Genomic DNA, 19,428 nt, shown 5'->3' with positions numbered 1-19,428 from the left:
TGACTTTTAGTGACCACAAGGTTAGGGGAAAGACTGAGGTTAAGTAACTGCCACTCAAAGAAAGAAGAGGGCTTAGCAACTAGCAGGAAAACAATTCATGAATATGGAAAACTGCTAACAGGAGTATTTTCCCCACAAAATATCCATCAACCTTGTTGAACTCCTTCCTGGTCTATCTTGATCTCTCCTGTCCGAGTAGACTCCCAAGGAGTACACTTGCCCTCAAGCTCCTCTTGCCCCAAACTATATTGCAGACACAATTCATACAGTTTGATACACGGAGCCTCTAGAAAGGCAGTGAGGACTTTGACGGCTAACTTGACATTTTATTTCATGAACTGGGATCTTCCAAAAGTCTTAGCGTACCTTTAAGTTATATGAAAGAGTTTTTGAAGGTTAAAACTGCATGAAGATCTTTGGAACCCTGTATTATATGTGTATGCATTACCATGGAGGCATAGCTGTAAGTCCATGTATTTGCATTCATGTTTACAAATATCCACAGGTTCACATATATACTTGTGTATATGTGCACCCATATATGGGAGGCAGCATGGTGTTTTAGACAGAGCTGTCCCTGAAGCAGGGAAGACGAAATTCAAGGTCTTTGATCCCTGGTACATACTGACTTTGTGATAACGAAAAATGAATTAACTGCTTGAGGATCTAGACAACCCCTTAAGACTATAAAGATGCAAAGATGATGGCCTGAGTTAGTAAAGGTATTGCCTAAATCAATGGCATCATAATATAATATGATACATATCCAATTACAAACATCAACATATAGGTATTTCACATACATGCTTACATGTATACATGAATGATAATGACCTCTGTCTTTCACTTATGAAGAAGACCATAACATCAGGGAGATGATGCCATAAAAAGTATATGAACTGAATTTGAATGGTGGCTACTGTGTTAAATCTCCAGCCTTCCTTTCTCCTCCAGAGTCATCTGGGTCCAGTGGTCAGAGCCAAATCAGTTGACTAGAGATGGCCCTGGGGGCAAGGCAGTCAAGGTTAAGAAACTTTCCCAGGGTCATACAGTAAGGGTTAAGTGCCTGAGGTCAGTTTTGATTTTAGGTTCTTCTCACTCAAGTCTCATGGTCTATCCACTTTACCACCAAGCTACTCACATGAATCAATAGACATGTGTAGCATCTTTTCTTGCCACAATGGATGATGGATTTCAGAAAAACTAGTGTAGTACTGATAATCTTATGCTTGTTAAATATTTTACCTACTGTATTTTCCTTACTGCCTTCTTAGGTGAAAACACCTAAAATCCATTATCACCTGGATCTACACAAACTAAATTAAAATAAAGGATATTATTAAGGGGCAAATGAAGTAATGCCAGCATTATCTGCTAGAACAATGAAACTGTGTAGTTCATTAGTTTTGAACATAAAATGCATATTACTATCTAATTTCCACAACTCTTTCAAAATACCTTTAATGAATTTCCATCCAAAGTATTTGCAGGAATTTACTAACTTGGCTTTTATGACTCGTTAATTGCACTAAATTCAATTATATAGAAAATGAATTAATTGTACACTGTATTCAAAAATATATAATATTAATTTTGTTGCTGGAAAAATATGAGAATATATTTCTTAAGACATTCCAAGTATGAATATAACTCCATATAACAAGTCATCAGGATACAATGGATAGAATGCAAGAAGGTCACTTTTTAAAATCATTAGTTTGGTAGGGAAGTCAATGAACTTTTCTCATCTGCTGAGAACGCTCTAAAACCCAAGTTGTAGAAATGTTATGATATCTATTCACAGAAGAATTTCCTGCTTCCTATATATATGTGTGTATATGTATATATATATATATATATATATATATATATATATATATATGGAGAGAGAGAGAGAGAGAGAGAGAGAGAGAGAGATTGGGCAGCTAGGTGGTTCAGTGTATAGAGTGCCAGCCCTGGAGTTAGGAAGAACTGACAACAACAAAACGACGCAACAATAATAAATAAAACTCTCTAAAATTCAAATTATATTTCGATATATTCAGCTAGACTTATGATGGATAATAAGTAACATTTGCGCAGCTAGGTGGCACAATGGAAAGAGTACTAGGTTTAGAATCAGGAAGACTCAACTTCTTGTGCTGTGTAACCCTGGGCAAGTAACACTGCTGTTTGCCTTGATTTCCTTACATGTAAAATTAGAGCTGGAGAAGGAAATGGTAAACCACTCCAGTATCTTTGCCAAGAAAACCCCTAATGAGGTCACAGAGACATTACTGAAGCAATTCAACAAAGCAACATTTACTTAGGAATGTATCGTTCCTAAGTAACTTTAAGAAATAAGTATCTATAGTATTACTCCCATTTTGAAGATAAGGAAACTGAGGTTCAGAAATGTTATATCATTTTTCCAGGGTCCTACAGCTGCTAAATGGAAGAGACATACAGAACACTGGGAGGAATAAAGGAGCATAAAAATAATAGTATAAATAAAAGGAGTTATTCATGCTTATCAAAATGCTTAAACTAATCTGCATTCAGGGAATCTAAATAGTCTGTTTCTTCTTGTATAAATAAAAAGGAGCTCTGAATTTTGGCATGCACAAAAGGCTAGAGGAAAACATTTCAACAAAAAGGGGGGTGGTCTACTTTCTTTTCACAATGATGAGCTGTTGATACCCTCCTATCCTCCCTTCTACCATCAGTGTGATAGAAATAGCATTTTTTTCTGTTGTATTATTTGCAACTTAGAAAACCAGCTTTTTGACAAAATCAAGAAAAACTAAATTTCTTTTCAAATTAAGATTCTTGTTTTTATTTTTCTATCTGGTTTCATGCTAGTACATCTCCACCTAATCTCCCTCTTTCAGTACAAGTCTGATTTTAAAGGCCTTCACTTTTCCTCTTCATGTTTGTTTTTTTTCCCTCTATCCCATTAAATATAAACTAACACTGGATAACCGTCAAACTGCACCTTGATTTTCACAATCATCTTGTTCATATTGAAGACGCCTGCATCTCAAAGGAGTATTCGAATTGTTTTTCACAAATCTAGATGTTAATTTAATAGTGGCAGTCTATCTATTAAGTATAAAAATCAAAAATGTTTTTGAAGTTCAATAACAGAAATCAAGTCCCTAAAATTATAATAAACCCCAATTTTATAACTGGAGCCCAAGCATAGTTGAGCTTTGTATTCCAAATGACTCCAAAATAATATGCTAGCAATATTTCTCACTGGTAATTATGTTGGAGTGGAAATAATATTTGATATTTCATCTTACCCCATCCTCATATGACCTGTTGTTAATCCTGGAGGTGATTTCTCTCCTCCCTTCCCCTTGTTATTTCGGTTTGAAATTGCAATATAAGAGTACTCAAAATTGACGTCAAAAATTATCTTTTCTGTATTATGAATCCATAATGTCTCCAAAAGCAATGATGCATAAGCCAGGAATATGATTAACAGATGGTATCTGAAAATTGTCATGAGGCAAGTTAAACATTTACTCTTCAAAGTTAATGTTCAGGCACTCAGGAGAACCAAAAAGAAAAAAAAAAAAATGAAAACCCACCCTCAAACATTGGGCCTTGTGGATAGACACAGCTTCCTAGACAGGGAGGGATAAGGAAATGTGTTTTTTTTTCCTAACAGTGCTAGGGAAGAAGATAAGATTAATAGTTATCTTCCTGAATTGCCCACTTCAAAACAAAATAAAACAAAACAAATTATAAATCCATTTACTCTAAGCATCTACAATGGAGTTAATCATTTCCATTGAGTTGACTGTTTTTCAGATAGATTGCAACCAGCTCAGTACAAAAGGTCTGACAGGTCAGTCAGACAACTAGATTTTTATTAAGTTCCTACTAAGTTGTAAATACTGGCTAAACACAGTAGAAGAATCTGCCCTGTAATTACTGCTACTATTAGGTACTTCAAAAAACGAATCATTGTCATCATCATCATCATCAGCTTCAATAATTACTCACATTAATTTAACATTTTATGATCTGCAACCAAATTTGACAATATATTTCAATACTCCCAATAAATGTGTGACCACATTCAAAAGGATAGTTCCAATCATGTGGAGAGTAGTCTTTCCTACCTCTGACTCTTACCATTCATTGTCTTCCCCAAAGTTTACACAAGGGGTCTTCCCAGTGAGCTGTGGGACTTCCTCTCTTTCTCTGCTAATTAGTCAATAAAGCACAAGGCTTATCCAGCATTTTACTGCCCCATGACCTGCTCGTCTTTCTAAACTCATTCATCTCAGTAATGTTATAATCATTCTGTTTATAATGTGTTACAACCTGCTCACGCCCACCATGCCCTCCCATATCCCTCGGGATGCTGTTCATTTTTACTTCTTCAGAAATCATAGTTTTTTCTAAGGATGCAATTACATGAAATTTAAATTGGCCTCCACCAAATATCCAGAAAAAATGGGCAGTGCTCACAAAAGTATGTTCTCTGGCTATTACGTTTAAAACATGCAAAGACATTATTTGATGCTCCACTGACATCATCCTTATGTATTGCCTGTAAACTTTAAACAACCAGCACATTTCCATGCTAACCTTATTTTTACAAATATTGCCCTGTTCTATCTGAATTTTCTCTGGTAAGACATTTCTTTAATTTCATGTTATCTACATATTTTCTCTCTTTTTTTGCATTTTATGTCCTTTTTTGGTTTTTAATTAGCATTTCAAAATCTCTCTTCATCTCCTGTAGCAGATGATCCCAGAGCATGAACATTTCAATAGCATACCTTTAAGGTTATAGAGGTTTTATATTAAATACCAATTAATGTTCTCTTTCACAATCTCAAAAACACCTAGTTTGGGTGAAAAAAAGGTTTGATCATAAACCTGAAATTATGGGGCACTTTAAAAATATCTTCTAACTCTCCTACCTAACAGTTGGGTAAGGTGGAGAACTGCAAATGCACTGCTTCAATATGGTCCTGAATTTGCAAGGATCCACTTACAAATGTTATGGTGTTGCTGGCAACATATGGTGTTTTTTCGAAGTGTGATATGTTTCCTTTGCATTCAATTAAATGCATCTTCTTAAAAAAATTCACTTGGGAGTCATTTCTTATTTTAAAATTCAGTTATAGTATTTCACTGAACTACCTCAAAACATTTTCAAAACAGAGGTAACTTTAAAAAGCTCAGTTTTGCAACATTTACAAAAGACCCTAGATAGAAAATGAAATTCCCTCAGTACACCCTGCTAAACTATACTTACCCCAAAGAAAATTATCTGAATGAGCCAACTAGAGCAATGTACCAGATAATGTAGCATTGCTGTCATTTTCTTGGATTTTCAGAAAGCATTGAACACATTCCCCCCTCCCATTTATATGGCCACTAGAAATGGTAAATTGTTTTGCCTTATTCCTATGATATGTTTTGGTTTTTGCAATTTACTTGTTTGGGAGTTTCTTTCTCATAGGAGTTTAAGTAATTAAAGAGGAAGAGATTAATGTATATTTATTACTGTACTTAAGGGTTCTGGGACAAAAAGCCACACACATGAGACATACATGTCAAAAGACATAGGTGATTGCTGAATACACTGATTATCTCTTCATGGTTTCTCCTAGTTGGAATGAGGGGTGGTCACAGACACTCTTCACTCTCCTGATTTTTCTACCTCTCTTTTAAAAGTCTTTTCACTTTGGAGATGCTTCCACTTATGGCTCCTCTTCTGATTGGTGAATCCTTGGACACGATCATGATATTCCCAGACCTACTCTACTCTCCAATCTCTGGAATTTTCCATTTTAGCCCTAGCAACTGCCCCTTTTCCTTCATAGATTCCTATGATAATGTGTTTTCCCTATTAGAACATAGGCTTAGTGAGGGCAGGCATTTTATTCTTTGCTTAAATCTGTATGTCCAATACTTCCTACAGTCCCCAGTATATAATAAGCATTTAATAGACTTATTATTCATTTATTAACATAGAATTGTAAAAGATAGTCAAGATCACCTCATCCAATCCTTCTTCATTTTATAGGAATTAGCTAGAAACAATGAGGATAACACACTGGATGAAGAACAACAAAATGCAAACAAATTCTAGAGTTAGATACCTATCAAGGAATTTTAAATACAGCATCTGTTGTTGGTTTGTTTTTTTAAATGACCATTGGAACAGTGGAAATTTGCATTGGATTTGATAGTCAGAAGACCTAGATAAAGTACCTTCAGCTACCTTTTAATAGTCATCAAGATTTGTTAAGTGCCCATCAATTGGGGAATGGCAAAACACTTTATGGTACATGAATACTAAGGAATACCTTTGTTCTTTGAGAAACCATAAATGTTCAGACTCTAGAGAAACATGGAATGAGTTATAGGATCTGATGCTGAGCAAAGGGAGCAGAACCAAGAGAACAATAGACATATCAACAACAACATCGTGAGATGAACAACCTTGATGGAAGCAGCTCCTCTCAGCAGTCCACTGAGCTAGAACAACTGTATTAGACTATATATATGTGTATATATATATATATATATATATATATATATATATATATATGTATATATACATATAGACTATATTATCCTCATCCAGAGGAATTAAAACAAAGCAAAATTCACAAAAAAACCTTCCAAATCTGATAAACATTTTACAAAAATGATCTCTTGTGTATCTCTTTCCCTTAATCTTAATTCCTCATACCAAATATTACTGAGGTGTATGTTTATCAAAATATGCATGTACAATGCTAATCTGTTTGTCACTGTGGGGAGGGGGGTGGAAGAGAGGGCGGAAGGAAATTTTGTAACTTACAAATATGCATGTGCATAGCGATGAAAATAGATTAATTTTTAAAAAAGATTTGTTAAGCACCTACTAGGAGCTCGATGGAAGCCCTGGAGACACAAAGACAGAAATAATCTGCACTCAAGAAACTTAAAGGGTAGAAGAGAGTACGGGTGGGAGGAGGATATGTGTGGGACATATTCATATAAATGTATGCAAAATTACACATGATACTTTTTTAGTGAAAACACTAGCTACTTAAAGGTTCTGAAAAGGCTTCACATAGAAGGTGACATGAGCTGAGGTTAGAGAAAATGAGGGATTTTAAGAGGGGCAGGAGAGGAGAATTTCTATACAAGGGATGAGGCACAGCAAAACAATCTTAAAGAAAGTATTTCATCTTTCAGAGACTTTGCTGCCTTGCTTGCAAAATAGGCATGGTGATGATAACTGCACTGCCAACCACACAGGGGCACTTGTGAGCATCAAATGGAATTATATGATGAAAGGTCTTTGAAAACTGTACAGCATTACATAAACGAGAGGCAGAATAGTGCTGGAGAAAAAGAGGGAAAATAAAGAATTAGGGAGGATTGCTGATCAGATCAGAACTCAAGTACTTATTAACTGAGGGACCACAGCCTTAACCTCACTATACTCTAATTTCTTCATCTGTTAAATGGGTATAAGATCATTATAAACCTTTTCATAGGGTGGTCTTGATGATCAAATGAAAGGAAACATTTAAAATACTATATATCATTTTCTGTTTTGTTCAGTTCCCATGAAAGAAAGTTATTTTACCAGGCAGCTGCTCCTCTTGTGAATTGACCCCATTGGACACTAAGATCTGATTAATCTGTCCAGTTGATGGGGGAAAGGGAGCAAGGTACAATTTACAGAAACCGCTCCAGGCTGGGAACCAGTCATCATTTTCATTATCTTTGATTGTCCTTCTTTGGATAAGCTATGAAGCAGCATTATGCAATGTCTATTATACAACAGACAGTCTGGAAAGCACTGAGGATGAGGTGACGTGGGGGAAGTAGGACAAAAATGAAACTGTCTCTGCCCTCAAGTAGTTTTTACTTTATTATGGCAACAGTATGGATAGACATAAATTGTTATTTGTCCTTTGTTCTCAAAGAAGACCATGGACCATGACATAAGAAAGGTGATGCCATGACATGCAAGCGAATTGGATTTGAGTTGGGGGGGGGGGGGGGCTACTATGTTAAATGACCAGCCTTACTTTCTTCAATTCTATGGTCATATTTATCAGGACAACTTGGCCCCGGATGTGAGACAATCTGGATTAAATGACTTGGGAGAGGCCTAGTCAGGAAAGATGTGAAGAAGGTAATGACTTGTGCTTTGTGGGGAGACAGAGCTTCTAAGAGAAGTGAGCAGAGATCAATCTAAGTTCAGAGTAGACTTATAGAGCAACAAAGACTCCCAAGAGGACACTCACCACAGAGATGACACAAGGTGTGGCAGATAAACATGAAATCTCTGAGGAAGCAAATATTCAATTTTTTGAGCATATCAATTTAGTAAACAATATATGATAATTGCTCCTTTCTTAGCTTAGGTCTCCAAGATAAATATAAGGGAAGACAGATTTTTACACCTTAAAAAGCAATTTATCAAATAAGACTAATTAATTCACAAGGAATAATTTAGCATTGGGTAATTTATTGCCAACTGGATGAAAGGTTAGGGACATTCAAATTTGGGGTGGAGAGAACAAACAAGGTATAGTTCCCTGAATTCAGAAAAAGAGGTGCTCCACTTCCTCAAAATATCTGCAAAGAATCAAAGAAACATGGAAGCAATAACTAATTTATCTGAATGGGGCAATTTTCAGAGAAAACACATAGTCCTCTCAAGATGTCCATCTGAGAGAAAACTCCTTGTATCGGTGTGAGGATGTCCCTGGGTTTCTGGCTTGCATAACCTGGGTCCTTAGTTAAAGGTCTCTAAGTAGCTGAGAGATGGTCCAACCTGCCAATAATATGGAACTGATTTCACATGTTGCAATAAGATTTTCTCCCAGTTCTCTCAATTGAATAAAGTTTTCTCACAAGACACAAGTTGGCCTACAGCCACATTGAACAGAAAGGGAACTGAACTGGTTGAACTGGTCACAAGATGGAGTCAATGTGGTTCACTCAATTTCCACTTCAAGTCTAGAACTCTCTATATTATGCCACTTGGCTGCTTTCCTTGGAAATAGTCTCTAGTGAAGGGAAATGCACTATCACTTAGTCCATTCAACGTTCAGATTATTCAGTAAGGCTTTTCATTTTTTTCTCCTGTCATCAAATTTAAATGGGCCTGCCTTTCTCTTTGCCTGTCTTTCTGTCTCTCTCCCCCATTCTTCTTTTCTTGCTTGAATTCTTTTCCTGGTTATTTTCCTTGGTTAGTTGTTCTCGTCCTTCATTGTTGAAGCTCAAAATCTTTCTAGATTGACCACCAAAAGAAGAAAGGTAGTTTTTGTAATCCATCACATTTCAAATAAATGCCATCTCAATTTAAAGGATGCCTAAAATAAAGATATCAAATAATTTTTCCCCAGGACAAACATTTCTGTTCTGTCACCTATTCAATGAAACATCACATTCTTTCAATGAGCTGTTATTTGGTCAATATGGGTATTTTTTTTTTGTTTCATATAGTTAATTAGCTTTTACTGAGTGTGTACTGAAATTATCCAGTATAATGAAACTCAAAAATGTTGCTTTTTTTGTTTTGTTTTTTTGTGCTAGAAATTGTATTTAATAACCAATTTTCATACTGATGACTGAAATCTTTTTCTTCATTAATCAAATCTAGGACAAAGAAGGTATTAATACAAATAGCAATAACGATGATGATGATGATGATGATAGCTAACATTTAAATAGCACTTTAAAGTTTACAAAGTACATTATATCCTTATCGCAAATGAGTCACAAAGCAATTCAACAAAGTGTTCTTCTCTTTTTACAAATGAAGGAATTGAGACATAGGGAACATAAGTGCCTGGCCCATGGAAACACCATTTGTCTCAGGAGCAGTATTGGAATCCAGCCCAAATTAATTTTTTTCTTATTTTTTTATTCTTTTTTTGGCTGAAACAAAGTTATGTTGCTCTATGATATCTCTTTAAAATGTTTTTCTTCCACCAAGTCATACCCTGAGATCATTTCCTGCTATCCTACCTGAGATCATCACTCTGCTGTCACACTCTTCAAACTAATATACCACTCAAAAGCATCCTCTGGGGGATTTAATTGACCTTACAATGAAATTCTTGACCTAGAATCAAGTTATTCTGATTGGTTAATGAGTATAACTCATGCACACCCTACCTTGTGATCCATTGTTCGTACTCTCTCCTTTACCCCCCTACCTTCTCCCATCACTTCTCTGTACCACTTGAGAAAATCATCATCAAAATAATCCTATCATTATATCTGAACAAGTGAGCAGCATTTAGGATTCATTTATGGCAGCAATTCCCTTCTCTGTGACTGCTCAGAACAAAATACCCTGTCCAGGCCATTTTTCCCAATAGATGTTGTCTTCATATATTAGAATATAATCTCCTTGAAGGTAGGATACATTATCTTGCTTTTGTATCTACTTTCCAAGTACATCACAACAAACCCCTTTAAAAGGCTTCTCATTTATTCTTTCATTTTTTACCAATTTGCTTGAAAATCATTCAAAAGGGATAGAATTAGGTTAAAGAATAAGATCTGCATAGAAAAGATGAAGATAATAAGGGTTTAATATCTTTTGACTCAAGGGATCATATTCATGTTTTAACACATTCTGTCAGGATCTTTTCTTTTATTGACTGTCCAGTTAATCAAAATTCATTCTAAGTGCTTGTCAATCATGACATTCTCACAAATGAGAGGATAAGACCCTGTACTGGCCAATTAGTCAACTGTCTTTATCAAATTCTGTAATGTACACACTGAATGGAATGATCACCTTGCTATTTCAGGACACTCGAGATTCCAAGCAAAATTTTAATTAATGCTTCAGCAGAAAAAGTCTGATATTATACCAGTGAAGATTTTTGATGAGAAGGCTTGTTTTCCTTATGTTTAGGCTTAATGTTGAAGGGGAACCAAGTTTAAAAATAAGAGCAGTAGGGCCAATTAAATAGTCATAATGCAGATGGAATTCTCAAAAATGAGGATTCAACTTTCCTGATAAACAAGCAAATGAAACCAAAATAATGATTACAGCCTGTACATATGAAAAATAAAGGCATTCATGTTGAAAAACCAAAATGTTTTTGTCATCAGATACACATCCATCATAAGAATATTTTTTTACTTTCATATTTTTCTTATTTATACCTTTTTATAATTTTTAGATAGCTGTAAAGCCCATCTAGTGTCATATTCTCTGTGAAAAACTTTCCAGTTTCTTCAAGATTTTGCTGTCTCCCCTGCCAAGTTTTTAATTTATATTCTATATTCTATAGACTTAGATATACACATGTTATTTCCCCTGATAGAATGTAATCTCCTTGAGGGCTGGAATTGTTTCATTATAGGTATTTCCTATCTTATTAGTTGATCACTAGCATGCCCTCTCACCATTTTAAACACCCAAATCCTTCCAAACATGGCAACTGAAAATCTTGAAATATCCCAGTAATCAAAGCGTCAAAGAAATCACCCCAAGGGCAACCCATGTGATCCCATTGCAGAATATTACTAAGGTAGAATTATACACTAACAAATTCAAAATATATATATCAATTAGACATTCAACTAAAAAAGTAGGGAGGTCAGTTAGGCATCAAGAAAAGAAGGGAGAGAAGAAAGGAAGAAATAAGAATTTATAAAGCTCCTATTATGTTTCAGTCAATGGGCAATAAGACTTTACAATTACTGTCTTATTCAATCTTCACAACAAACCTGGGATGTTGGTGCTATTACTATTCTACTTTATGGTTGAGGAAACTGAGGCAAAGAATGGTTGAGTGACTTACTCAGAGTCACACAACTATTAATTGTCTGAGGTCAAATTTTTAGCTCAGGTGTTCTAGACTCAAGTTCAAGTATTTTATCCAATTTATCACCTAGCTGCTTAGAAAGACAACTAAATGCACAGCTCATGTGTCTTATGGCTAGCCACATGGCCTCAGGAGATGGAGCAAGACCAGTACTTTTTAAATAGTCAAGAATTACAAAGAATTAGAAGACTGATGTGTGTTGAGACCTATATTATTGAACAGAGTCTGCTAGATTTAGAATGTAGATTCTTGGAATTTAAGGGTTCTTAATTTGGTGAACTTTAACTTATAAAAAATATTTTGATCATCATATTTCAATATATTATTTTCTTTGACAATCATATATATTTTATTTCATGTATTAAAAGCCATAAGAGAAAAAAGTTTATGTTTTACCAGATAGTCAATGAGACCGATGTTACAGACACTAAAAAATAATTAGTTAAGGAACCTTGATTAAAAAACAATGGATGTTGAATGGTAACACCTCACAGATTATGCTTGTTATGTCCGTAGAGGGTCCATTCAAAGGAGTGTGTTTACAATGTCTGGGCCATGTGTGATTCAATATTTAAAGACTTGTTCTTTAAGAAGGACCATTTTCAGTCATCCCCTAATTGATAAATGTTCAAAGGATATGAGACAGTTTTCAAATGAAGAATCATACAATTATATGAAATTCATAAGAATTCATATAATCCTATGAAAAAATGTTCCAAATCATTATTGATTAGAGAAATGTAAATTAAAACAATGAGTTACCATCTCACACCTAACAAATTGGCCAAGAAGAAAAAAAGGGAAAATGATCCATGGTGGAGAGGTTATAGAAGGATTGGGATACTGATGCATTGTTGGTGGAGTTGTGAAAAGATCCACCCATTCTGGAGAACAATTTGGAACTATGCCAAAAGAGCAATAAAACTATTCTTATCCTTTGACCCAGCAATTCTAATTCTAGACCTATAACCAGAAGAAATTTTTTTTTAAAATGGGGAACATCCTACATGTTCCAAAATATTCATAGCAGCTCTTTTTGTAGTAGCAAAGAATTGGAAATTGAGGGGATGCTCATCAATTGGGGAATGGCTAAACAAGTCATGGTATGAAGACTACTGAATACTATTGTTCCATAAGAAACCATAAATGGTTGGACTCTAGAAATGCATGGAATGATTTAGGGGATCTGATGCTGAGTGAAGGGAGCAGAACCAAGAGAACAATGTCCACATTAACAACAACATTGTGAGATGATGAGCCTTAATGGAAGCAGCTCCTCTCAGTAGTCCAGAGAATTAGGACAACCAGAATGGCTATAGATAATGTTATCCCCATCCAAAGGAAGAAAGACAAAAAAGAAACAAAAAAGAAAAACTAGTCCTTAAGAATGTTATGAACACTTTATGAAAATTATCTCTTATGTATCTATTTCCCTTAACCCTAATTCTTCCTACCAATAAAGACTAATCTATAAACATATTTATCCAAAATATATATGTACAATGCTAACCTGACTGTTCATCACTGAGGAGAGGGGGTGGGAAGGGAGGTTGGAAGGAAATTTTGTAACTTAAAAATATACATATGCATATGGATGAAAATAAATAGTTTTTTTTTCTGAAAAGAACCTTTTCTTGTTTAATCCATATTGACCTCTAATCCTGGAATTTTTTAAAGCTAACATCTCTATACTTTCTGATGACAATTACTTGGTCTTGCATTATAATATATTCCTTTGTCTACAACTGTCTTAGAGAATTATCTTCAAAAAAATTCATTGACTCAGCCATTTGTTTTTAATATTTATTTATATACTGCTGGGTGAGTTCATTTTGTGCTACTCATAGAGTTTTAAAATCCTGTTCCTGGATTTAAGAAGGTTCATGATTTCAATCTAGGCCAATTTTGGTTATGTTCTACAAATGCAGTGGTGCTACCTGCTAGTAGCTCTTACCATTAGTCAGTAAAGTGGAGTATGCATATTTCTGTAAATTTCTGACCTGGTTGTTAATTTTTTATTCATAACATTCTGCTCATGAGTATCCATGTTTAAAAACTGTCCAATTTTTATCAGCTAATTATAGGAAAGGGGTGGGCAAGGAAGAAAACAGAAAGAACTCTAATGTTGATTCTAGAACCAGAGTACTTAAAAAAAATTCTGTAAATTCTCAGGACCCCTCTAGAAGCCTAAAAAAGGAAAACATAGCACACTTTGGAGGACCAAATCTTCATGGGGTAATAGGATCAGGAGAGTAGCCCTAGAACCTATGCCACATACGAACGCTCTTATCTTTTCCAAGAAGTTCAGGCTCAGAGACAGGTCACTAGTCAATAAAAATAATAATAATGACTATTATTATTATCATTATTATTTTCAGCATTTAATATTCTGTGGGCAATTCCACATCTGGACACAAGAACCATTTTTCCTTGCTTGCTTTTTTGTTTCTGTAGTTGAATCAAAGCATTAGGTAGGAAGCATGTTATCTATAGATTCCCTGAAAGTTTCTTCTAAACTTGAGGGGCAGGCAAAATGAGTCTCATTTTATTACCATATGATTTTAATTTCTTTTGCTGTGTCTCTATATTTTAATAGTTTTATGTTCCATGTGACTTTGAAATAATGAGTATTTAGAAAAGCAATATCTAATAAAAATAGCATTTAACTTCTTAAAAATTCATATTACATATGGGTGAATTTAAGTTTGCTTTGTAATAAAGGTGCAGCTTCAACTGAACTCTAATTGTTATTTTGAGACCTATTATTATTGTCGTTGTTTCTCCCATGGAACTAATACATTACAGAAATGTTGCTGTTGCTCTTCGTTTTCTTTTAATAGTTCCTAATAGTCAACTGTAAGTAAAGATTACCCAGACTTCACCAAATAAACATCCAACATTGCCATGACTTATGTCAATAAAATAATTTATAACTGCAGCAATCTTTCATTTTAAAGCAAAGAGACACTTTAGAATATTATCTTCTTTAGGGAAAAAAGATGAAATTTTGAAATTTAGAAAAAGTTTATTTACATTGGTGAGGGAATAAAGATTAATGTGAAAGGTTATAAGACACCTCACTCATCACAGATTCACCCATAATGGAGTAATGCAACTCATTCATATTTTGCTTTAGTTCGCTATCATTTTACTGTATTTTGAGTATTTCTTATATTGTAGAGTTTTCATTAACTTGAAAAGTATTTTTCTTAAAGTTTGGATTTTTTTCGATCTTAATTCTTCTTGAGAAGCTAATTGTTTTTCTCTGAGACTGCATTCCAAATATTTTCATGGGACCATGTTTGGGTTTATTTATGGACTTCTGCCTTTATCAATATGGGCAACTTCCTGCATGGAAATTCTCTCCATGGATGCAAAATGGCAATTGCTGTAATGTAATATAAAATCATAGAGAGTCCTTTCCTAATGTCAACTGGTCTGAATGTGTCAGAGATAAGACTTCACCTAGGGGCATGCATTAGACTTTCTACATATAATGTGATACTACATCTCTTCTGTAATTATGAATATCCATAAATATGGAAATGGATTCAATTTGTAGAAAGTTGTCTTGACAGCCAGTAACATTTCAACTGAAGTATGTGAATTCAATGCAATACATGCTTTTTTTAAAATCCCCAAAGTCGCATATATTCATACAGTACTTGACAGCGATTGATTCCATATTATGAAAGAAAACTGCCAGATTTAACAACCATATTTTTCAAAATTGCCTTTAAAAAAATCAAGACAACATCTTCTTTCCCACTTGAGAGACAAGTAAAAGGGTCTCTTCACAGTGGGAAGAATGGGCAGAGAGGAGAACATATCACTCCTAAGACAGTATTTGGCAACATTGTCAAATTCATCAGTGGGGGGAAATTCCTGGGGTAGAAATTAAATGGGAAGAGAGCATAGTTTAGCACCAAAGTTTGCTAGAGAAATAGGAGAATTCAGTAGCTCATTAGAGAGAGAAAAGACAGAATTCAATTTAAATGTTAAGAATATGTTTCTCCACATATTGTTTAAATAAACAAACAAACAAAAAAACCCATTTGAGACAAAACTTCCATTCTATCACTAGCTCCCATTCAAACTTAGATCTTGAACCTTCCTTCCACCAGTTTCCCTTCCCAGGCTCTTCATATGTTAACAATTCTGTCTATTCTAATGACTGTCTTTATTTATTATTTAACCTTAATTAATTATAAGGTCTATTTCAATCTTTAATAGAAGAATAATAACTCTCTTTGACCCTCTTCAAATTTTGCACACTGATCATCCTTGGCAAGAGATGTCTGGTCTTCTGTGGACCATCACATGACTCCTTGGCTTCTAATCTGATTTTAAAGGGCTCCAAAAAATTAAATTCACCTTTTTTTACCAATCCTTGAAAAGATATCTCACATTATACCCTAATGGTTGTAGTTTATAGCTACACATAAGAAGAACCATCATTTTATAGAACTTTGGGTGATCACTTATGGTATTCATGATGAATATCAACTTTTTATTAATCCTCCATGAGGATTACTATAGCCATTGTATCTATATCTCTTGCCAAAGATAAGGAGAAAGAAAAATTAAAAAAAAACAAAACAAAACAAAGCTTTCAGCAAATGCTAAACCAAGTCAATGTAATCTTGGTGACTTTGGTGTGAAGGCAAGTACAGACAGAGATGATGAAAGGGATACTGGAAAATGTGACTAAAATCTGAGTAATTTAAAAAATTGAAGGCATCAAGGTGGTATCATAGTATGTACATAAAGTGCTGGATCTGAAATCTAGAAGACCTGAGTTCAATTAGACCTCAGTTAGAACATGGCACAAGTTGTGTTTGTCTAGATTTCCTTAACTCTAAAATGAGAATAATATTAACCCCTATTTCACTAGGTTGTTGGGAGGATGGAGGGAGAGTGTTTGTAAAGACCATAGCATAGTACCTCAGATTTGCTAGGTCCTTATAAATTCTAGCTATTGCTATTTTTATTATTTTATTAATTATAATGTTGATTATAATCACTTTTGTATCTTATTTAGAAACCACACACACATACACATGTATGTATATATTATTTAGTATTAAAATACATGTATAAATATTATTAAATATATCAATATATACTTTTGAATTTTGAATATGTATATGTACATATGTACATATGAATATAATTTAACCTAAGTATTTGTTTCCAGAACAAAATAATGTTCTCTTGGCTGTAATCAACATTAAACAGCCTAAGATAGCGACTTCATATCATAGAAGGATCAACGTGTTGGCAGTGTTGGCATCATCTGAACCACCTGCATCACCTGTCCCAGTGCAATCAGATGTTCAACTAGCTAGAGCAAAGGTCAAAACTAGCATAAATTGGAAGAAAGGGCAAAGATAAAAAGGAGGCAAAATGAGTCAGCGATGTTGAAAAACAGGGAATGAAAAAAATCAACAATGTTGACCCTGATAATTACCATTTCTTATGAAAGTTAAACTGACATGATGGACTGCCATAATGGAAATGAAAACTGCCCAGAAATCATCTTATAAAGCAGAAAAATAAAATGCCAAGTTCACAGGTCTCCAAAAACATGTGTTCAGGAAGTTCAGGTCCACTCAAAGTGACTTTGAAAAAAATAAAAATGCATAAAGTAAAATTGGACAGATAGCATTCTCTTTAAAATATATGAATTTATCATTCATTCATTCATAGGGTACCTCATTTAGAGATTACAGGAACTTAAAAACCATCTAAGCCAGAGGTGTCAAACATAATTGTAGACAGATCCAAATTGAAACATAAGGAGAAATATTTAACAAAATAATGAACAGAAGACAGAGAATGTTAATATGTAGTTCTCTAAGTCAATATGCAGTCTGAAAGGATCCATCCATTTTATGGGTTCTTAGACTTGTTTCTATTTGAGTTGGACACTAGTCCATTGATCTAATCTAACCCCCTTATTTTGCAGATGAGAAAAATGAGGACCAGAGAGACTAATGAAAGCATTACACAGAGGAAGTGAATATTGACCTTTTATTTTCTATTTTTTTAACTGAAGTAAATTTAATCAGGAAATTTTAAATGACCATATTTTCACACTGAGTAAGGTCCAACTTTGTTGCTGTTGGAATGGAACAAAGCTGGGAAATAATTTATCTGTCTCTTGATTTCTTGTTTAAGGAATTATGATGCTAAGTATTGTGGATGAAGACAAGGTAAATGAACAAAGATATTTTAAAAACTAATTAGATGTAATTTCCACCTAAACATGAGTGGAATGAATTAGGATTCAGCATTAAATTTTCCATTTTCTAACCTTAATGGTTACATAGGCATCTTCATTAAGCATCAATCGTTCCATTACTCTGCTAAAAATATACTATTTTGTGTTTAGTCACAGACTTAGAACATTATAAGACACATTCATCACAAGTATATATTTTCCATAAACGCTTTAAGAGAAAATCACACAGTACTCATCAACTTTAGATTATAAGATAAATATACTCATGTCCAGTTTTCTTCCACAGAAATTATCATTGGGAGACTGCATAATCCTTTAGAAGTTTAATTACCCAAATATGACATCTCGATTTTTTTTCTGTAAGATTGGTTTAAAGTCCTGTAATATTATCATAATGAACTCTAAATGTATGATTGGGGAAGTAGGGGGATGAATCAAAAAATGAGTAGAAACCAATGGGCTCCTCTTTTGGTATCAATGCAATGTTAAGAGTATAGAGAAAGGACTTCAACATATTGGATGGACCCCCTTGGATGAATTCACAAGATGAAATGGAGCAGCATTTCACAGGTTAGGCAGAAATGGATGGTTTTGATAAAAACACCATTGAAGAAAACATTTAAATTGATGATAGCAAAGATCCAATCTATTTAGGATCAATTTTGTGCCAGACCACTGGTGAAACACAAAGGCAAAGCTCAAAAAGTTGCCATTCCATAAATAAAGGTGATCTATTTTTCTTACTTATGTACCTGCTTCTCTTGCTCCTAAGACTTAAATAAGTAGTTTACAATCCTTTATCTCTGCTAATAGAAGAATCTCACTTGCAGTTGCTACCAATATACAATACTCATTAGGTCTCTGGGTACAAGGTCTACACAAAGTAATCTACACAAAGTAATTTTGGTGAGCAAGGGTATGAACAGGTGAGAAGACTATGATAGGTTTAGTGGAGGAAATGCTACTTCAGTCTAGCCATAAAAAAACATGGAATTCCATAAGGGCAAAAATGAGACAGCATGCATCCAGGTGTGGGTTAATGCCTTTGAAGCCATTGAGACTGAGGATGAAATCTCACCTACCCAAGCAACAAGAACAATATGTAGTAATCCTGGAAAGGTATATTGGAGTTGGATTTTGAAAAGACTTTAAAGTCATATTAGTGAGTTGGTTATCTTAAATGCACCAGGAAACCAGCTGCTGAAGCTCTCCAAGCAGGGGGTTGCATTGGTCACAATTGTGTTGACTGGCATCCAAAAGGAAGTGGATTAGGAATTAGAAATCAGGAGAGAGTCTATATCTGAATATAGAGATCTGAGAGTCATTTGTATAAATATAATATTTTGTAAAAGTTTACCTTATGTGACCCGA

The 19,428-nt window shown here is 34.4% G+C and overlaps 1 protein-coding gene across 9 annotated transcripts in view; it reads right to left on the bottom strand.

Moving 5' to 3' along the window:
- The window catches only part of NAALADL2 (N-acetylated alpha-linked acidic dipeptidase like 2), a 1,546,126-nt gene that overhangs the window by 1,370,276 nt on the left and 156,422 nt on the right, over positions 1-19,428 (bottom strand). The window contains exon 1 of one of the 9 annotated variants that reach the window (XM_074190942.1): positions 3,285-6,466. The exons of the other annotated variants lie outside the window; for them this stretch is intronic. The gene's annotated coding sequence lies outside the window, so the exon portion shown is untranslated. Of the gene's footprint in view, positions 1-3,284; positions 6,467-19,428 lie in introns of those variants that run through there. 9 annotated transcript variants of the gene reach the window in all.

The sequence above is a fragment of the Macrotis lagotis genome, chromosome 6, assembly GCF_037893015.1.
Source record: "Macrotis lagotis isolate mMagLag1 chromosome 6, bilby.v1.9.chrom.fasta, whole genome shotgun sequence".
In the NCBI taxonomy this organism is placed as follows: domain Eukaryota; kingdom Metazoa; phylum Chordata; class Mammalia; order Peramelemorphia; family Peramelidae; genus Macrotis; species Macrotis lagotis.
This window is presented reverse-complemented; position numbering and strand designations above follow the sequence as displayed.